The sequence below is a fragment of the Salmo salar genome, unplaced genomic scaffold (assembly GCF_905237065.1).
Source record: "Salmo salar unplaced genomic scaffold, Ssal_v3.1, whole genome shotgun sequence".
NCBI classification, from domain to species: domain Eukaryota; kingdom Metazoa; phylum Chordata; class Actinopteri; order Salmoniformes; family Salmonidae; genus Salmo; species Salmo salar.
This window is the reverse complement of record NW_025548922.1, coordinates 7,501-12,500: the sequence shown is the minus strand read 5'-3', so window position 1 is coordinate 12,500 and position 5,000 is coordinate 7,501. Positions and strand designations below refer to the sequence as shown.

Sequence of the window (5,000 nt, the reverse complement as noted above, 5' to 3'; positions counted from 1 at the left end):
CCTTGTAGTAAGCATTTAATGATGAATTGACTAAATCTCTGTTTTATCAAACTCACTTTGACTATATATGTTGTAGCAAGAGATTGTTTCTTGCTTATGGCCATATCAGCCTGGGTACGCCCGATCTCGTCTGATCTCGGAAGCTAAGCAGGGTCGGGCCTGGTTAGTACTTGGATGGGAGACCGCCTGGGAATACCAGGTGCTGTAAGCATTTTGTCCACGAGGGTGTGCTCTTGCACTATTTCATCAGCAACACTGCCTTGTAGTAAGCATTTAATGATGAATTGACTAAATGTCTGTTTTATCAGACTCACTTTGACTATATATGTTGTAGCAAGAGATTGTTTCTCGCTTACGGCCATATCAGCCTGGGTACGCCCGATCTCGTCTGATCTCGGAAGCTAAGCAGGGTCGGGCCTGGTTAGTACTTGGATGGGAGACCCCCTGGGAATACCAGGTGCAGTAAGCATTTTGTCCACGAGGGTGTGCTCTTGCACTATTTCATCAGCAACACTGCCTTGTAGTAAGCATTTAATGATGAATTGACTAAATGTCTGTTTTATCAGACTCACTTTGACTATATATGTTGGAGCAAGAGATTGTTTCTCGCTTACGGCCATATCAGCCAGGGTTCGTCTGATCTCGGAAGCTAAGCAGGGTCGGGCCTGGTTAGTACTTGGATGGGAGACCGCCTGGGAATACCAGGTGCTGTAAGCATTTTGTCCACGAGGGTGTGCTCTTGCACTATTTCATCAGCAACACTGCCTTGTAGTAAGCATTTAATGATGAATTGACTAAATGTCTGTTTTTTCAGACTCACTTTGACTATATATGTTGTAGCAAGAGATTGTTTCTCGCTTACGGCCATATCAGCCTGGGTACGCCCGATCTCGTCTTATCTTGGAAGCTAAGCAGGGTCGGGCCTGGTTAGTACTTGGATGGGAGACCGCCTGGGAATACCAGGTGCTGTAAGCATTTTGTCCACGAGGGTGTGCTCTTGCACTATTTCATCAGCAACACTGCCTTGTAGTAAGCATTTAATGATGAATTGACTAAATGTCTGTTTTATCAGACTCACTTTGACTATATATGTTGTAGCAAGAGATTATTTCTCGCTACGGCCATATCAGCCTGGGTACACCCGATCTCGTCTGATCTCGGAAGCTAAGCAGGGTCGGGCCTGGTTAGTACTTGGATGGGAGACCGCCTGGGAATACCAGGTGCTGTAAGCATTTTGTCCACGAGGGTGTGCTCTTGCACTATTTCATCAGCAACACTGCCTTGTAGTAAGCATTTAATGATGAATTGACTAAATGCAGCTTCCTGCCTTTTTAATAGGATCAAATTTCCTTGTGTTTTCAATTAGCATCTGCCTTGTATTTATAAGACAAACAAGAATATTGTTGCTGAATGCAGCTTGTGTGTGCTTTATGCTCCTTTGCCCTGTTCAAATGATGAAAGGAAATAAAGTTTGTATTTTATCCAACTACCTGTGCTAAAAAGTGATGGGAACAGTGTTTATAATTTCTTCTACTTTTTCAGTGACACAAAGTTCAAGCTGCTTATCTAATTGGTGAAAATGCAATGTCTGTTTATCAGACTCATTTTGACTATATATGTTGTAGCAAGAGATTGTTTCTCGCTTACGGCCATACCAGCCTGGCTACGCCCGATCTCGTCTGATCTTGGAAGCTAAGCAGGATCGGGCCTTTTTAGTACTTGGATGGGAGACCGCCTGGGAATACCAGGTGCTGTAAGCATTTTGTCCACGAGGGTGTGCTCTTGCACTATTTCATCAGCAACACTGCCTTGTAGTAAGCATTTAATGATGAATTGACTAAATGTCTGTTTTATCAGACTCACTTTGACTATATATGTTGTAGCAAGAGATTATTTCTCGCTTACGGCCATATCAGCCTGGGTACGCCCGATCTCGTCTGATCTCGGAAGCTAAGCAGGGTCGGGCCTGGTTAGTACTTGGATGGGAGACCGCCTGGGAATACCAGGTGCTGTAAGCATTTTGTCCACGAGGGTGTGCTCTTGCACTATTTCATCAGCAACACTGCCTTGTAGTAAGCATTTAATGATGAATTGACTAAATGCAGCTTCCTGCCTTTTTAATAGGATCAAATTTCCTTGTGTTTTCAATTAGCATCTGCCTTTTATTTATAAGACAAACAAGAATATTGTTGCTGAATGCAGCTTGTGTGTGCTTTGTGCTCCTTTGCCCTGTTCAAATGATGAAAGGAAATAAAGTTTGTATTTTATCCAACTACCTGTGCTAAAAAGTGATGGGAAGAGTGTTTGTAATTTCTTCTACTTTTTCAGTGACACAAAGTTCAAGCTGCTTATCTAATTGGTGAAAATGCAATGTCTGTTTATCACACTCACTTTGACTATATATGTTGTAGCAAGAGAATTTTTCTCGCTTACGGCCATACCAGCCTGGGTACGCCCGATCTCATCTGATCTCGGAAGCTAAGCAGGGTCGGGCCTGGTTAGTACTTGGATGGGAGACCGCCTGGGAATACCAGGTGCTGTAAGCATTTTGTCCACGAGGGTGTGCTCTTGCACTATTTCATCAGCAACACTACCTTGTAGTAAGCATTTAATGATGAATTGACTAAATGCAGCTTCCTGCCTTTTTAATAGGATCAAATTTCCTTGTGTTTTCAATTAGCATCTGCCTTGTATTTATAAGACAAACAAGAATATTGTTGCTGAATGCAGCTTGTGTGTGCTTTATGCTCCTTTGCCCTGTTCAAATGATGAAAGGAAATAAAGTTTGTATTTTATCCAACTACCTGTGTAAAAAGTGATGGGAACAGTGTTTATAATTTCTTCTACTTTTTCAGTGACACAAAGTTCAAGCTGCTTATCTAATTGGTGAAAATGCAATGTCTGTTTATCAGACTCATTTTGACTATATATGTTGTAGCAAGAGATTGTTTCTCGCTTACGGCCATATCAGCCTGGGTACGCCCGATCTCGTCTGATCTCAGAAGCTAAGCAGGGTCGGGCCTGGTTAGTACTTGTATGGGAGACCGCCTGGGTATACCAGGTGCTGTAAGCATTTTGTCCACGAGGGTGTGCTCTTGCACTATTTCATCAGCAACACTGCCTTCTAGTAAGCATTTAATGATGAATTGACTGAATGTCTGTTTTGTCAGACTCACTTTGACTATATATGTTGTAGCAAGAGATTGTTTCCCGCTTACGGCCATATCAGCCTGGGTACGCCCGATCTCGTCTGATCTCAGAAGCTAAGCAGGGTCGGGCCTGGTTAGTACTTGGATGGGAGACCGCCTGGGAATACCAGGTGCAGTAAGAATTTTGTCCACGAGGGTGTGCTCTTGCACTATTTCATCAGCAACACTGCCTTGTAGTAAGCATTTAATGATGAATTGACTAAATGTCTGTTTTATCAGACTCACTTTGACTATATATGTTGTAGCAAGAGATTGTTTCTCGCTTACGGCCATATCAGCCAGGGTTCGTCTGATCTCGGAAGCTAAGCAGGGTCGGGCCTGGTTAGTACTTGGATGGGAGACCGCCTGGGAATACCAGGTGCTGTAAGCATTTTGTCCACGAGGGTGTGCTCTTGCACTATTTCATCAGCAACACTTCCTTGTAGTAAGCATTTAATGATGAATTGACTAAATGTCTGTTTTATCAGACTCACTTTGACTATATATGTTGTAGCAAGAGATTGTTTCTCGCTTACATCCATATCAGCCTGGGTATGCCCGATCTCGTCTGATCTCGGAAGCTAAGCAGGGTCGGGCTTGGTTAGTACTTGGATGGGAGACCGCCTGGGAATACCAGGTGCTGTAAGCATTTTGTCCACGAGGGTGTGCTCTTGCACTATTTCATCAGCAACACTGCCTTGTATTAAGCATTTAATGATGAATTTACTAAATGTCTGTTTTATCAGACTCACTTTGACTATATATGTTGTAGCAAGAGATCGTTTCTCGCTTACGGCCATATCAGCCTGGGTATGCCCGATCTCGTCTGATCTCGGAAGCTAAGCAGGGTCGGGCCTGGTTAGTACTTGGATGGGAGACCGCCTCGGAATACCAGGTGCTGTAAGCATTTTGTCCACGAAGGTGTGCTCTTGCACTATTTCATCAGCAACACTGCCTTGTAGTAAGCATTTAATGATGAATTGACTAAATGCAGCTTCCTGCCTTTTTAATAGGATCAAATTTCCTTGTGTTTTCAATTAGCATCTGCCTTGTATTTATAAGACAAACAAGAATATTGTTGCTGAATGCAGCTTGTGTGTGCTTTATGCTCCTTTGCCCTGTTCAAATGATGAAAGGAAATAAAGTTTGTATTTTATCCAACTACCTGTGCTAAAAAGTGATGGGAACAGTGTTTATAATTTCTTCTACTTTTTCAGTGACACAAAGTTCAAGCTGCTTATCTAATTGGTGAAAATGCAATGTCTGTTTATCAGACTCATTTTGACTATATATGTTGTAGCAAGAGATTGTTTCTCGCTTACGGCCATATCAGCCTGGGTACGCCCGATCTCGTCTGATCTCGGAAGCTAAGCAGGGTCGGGCCTGGTTAGTACTTGGATGGGAGACCGCCTGGGTATACAAGGTGCTGTAAGCATTTTGTCCACGAGGGTGTGCTCTTGCACTATTTCATCAGCAACACTGCCTTGTAGTAAGCATTTAATGATGAATTGACTAAATGTCTGTTTTATCAGACTCACTTTGACTATATATGTTGTAGCAAGAGATTGTTTCTCGCTTACGGCCATATCAGCCTGGGTACGCCCGATCTCGTCTGATCTCGGAAGCTAAGCAGGGTCGGGCGTGGTTAGTACTTGGCTGGGAGACCGCCTGGGAATACCAGGTGCTGTAAGCATTTTGTCCACGAGGGTGTGCTCTTGCACTATTTCATCAGCAACACTGCCTTGTAGTAAGCGTTTAATGATGAATTGACTAAATGTCTGTTTTATCAGACTCACTTTGACTATATATGTT

General features: G+C 43.1%; 8 non-coding genes and 7 pseudogenes across 8 annotated transcripts; all 15 read left to right on the top strand.

The window, feature by feature from the left end:
* The first annotated feature begins 92 nt into the window (after positions 1 to 92).
* On the top strand, positions 93 to 211 carry LOC123734020 (5S ribosomal RNA). The gene has a single exon (XR_006764363.1). It is a non-coding gene; the product is annotated as a 5S ribosomal RNA (ribosomal RNA).
* Positions 212 to 350: 139 nt separating this feature from the next.
* On the top strand, positions 351 to 469 carry LOC123734029 (5S ribosomal RNA). The gene has a single exon (XR_006764373.1). It is a non-coding gene; the product is annotated as a 5S ribosomal RNA (ribosomal RNA).
* A 139-nt stretch (positions 470 to 608) lies between these two features.
* On the top strand, positions 609 to 717 carry LOC123734091 (uncharacterized; annotated as a pseudogene).
* A 139-nt stretch (positions 718 to 856) lies between these two features.
* LOC123734070 (uncharacterized) lies at positions 857 to 975 on the top strand (annotated as a pseudogene).
* Positions 976 to 1,114: 139 nt separating this feature from the next.
* Positions 1,115 to 1,232, top strand: LOC123734054 (5S ribosomal RNA). Its single transcript, XR_006764398.1, has one exon. It is a non-coding gene; the product is annotated as a 5S ribosomal RNA (ribosomal RNA).
* Positions 1,233 to 1,641: 409 nt separating this feature from the next.
* On the top strand, positions 1,642 to 1,760 carry LOC123734056 (5S ribosomal RNA). The gene has a single exon (XR_006764400.1). It is a non-coding gene; the product is annotated as a 5S ribosomal RNA (ribosomal RNA).
* A 139-nt stretch (positions 1,761 to 1,899) lies between these two features.
* Positions 1,900 to 2,018, top strand: LOC123734002 (5S ribosomal RNA). Its single transcript, XR_006764345.1, has one exon. It is a non-coding gene; the product is annotated as a 5S ribosomal RNA (ribosomal RNA).
* A 409-nt stretch (positions 2,019 to 2,427) lies between these two features.
* Positions 2,428 to 2,546, top strand: LOC123734038 (5S ribosomal RNA). Its single transcript, XR_006764382.1, has one exon. It is a non-coding gene; the product is annotated as a 5S ribosomal RNA (ribosomal RNA).
* Positions 2,547 to 2,954: 408 nt separating this feature from the next.
* LOC123734072 (uncharacterized) lies at positions 2,955 to 3,073 on the top strand (annotated as a pseudogene).
* Positions 3,074 to 3,212: 139 nt separating this feature from the next.
* LOC123734074 (uncharacterized) lies at positions 3,213 to 3,331 on the top strand (annotated as a pseudogene).
* Positions 3,332 to 3,470: 139 nt separating this feature from the next.
* LOC123734090 (uncharacterized) lies at positions 3,471 to 3,579 on the top strand (annotated as a pseudogene).
* Positions 3,580 to 3,718: 139 nt separating this feature from the next.
* On the top strand, positions 3,719 to 3,837 carry LOC123734059 (uncharacterized; annotated as a pseudogene).
* A 139-nt stretch (positions 3,838 to 3,976) lies between these two features.
* On the top strand, positions 3,977 to 4,095 carry LOC123734031 (5S ribosomal RNA). Its single transcript, XR_006764375.1, has one exon. It is a non-coding gene; the product is annotated as a 5S ribosomal RNA (ribosomal RNA).
* Positions 4,096 to 4,504: 409 nt separating this feature from the next.
* LOC123734069 (uncharacterized) lies at positions 4,505 to 4,623 on the top strand (annotated as a pseudogene).
* Positions 4,624 to 4,762: 139 nt separating this feature from the next.
* Positions 4,763 to 4,881, top strand: LOC123734052 (5S ribosomal RNA). Its single transcript, XR_006764396.1, has one exon. It is a non-coding gene; the product is annotated as a 5S ribosomal RNA (ribosomal RNA).
* The last annotated feature ends 119 nt before the right edge of the window (positions 4,882 to 5,000 follow it).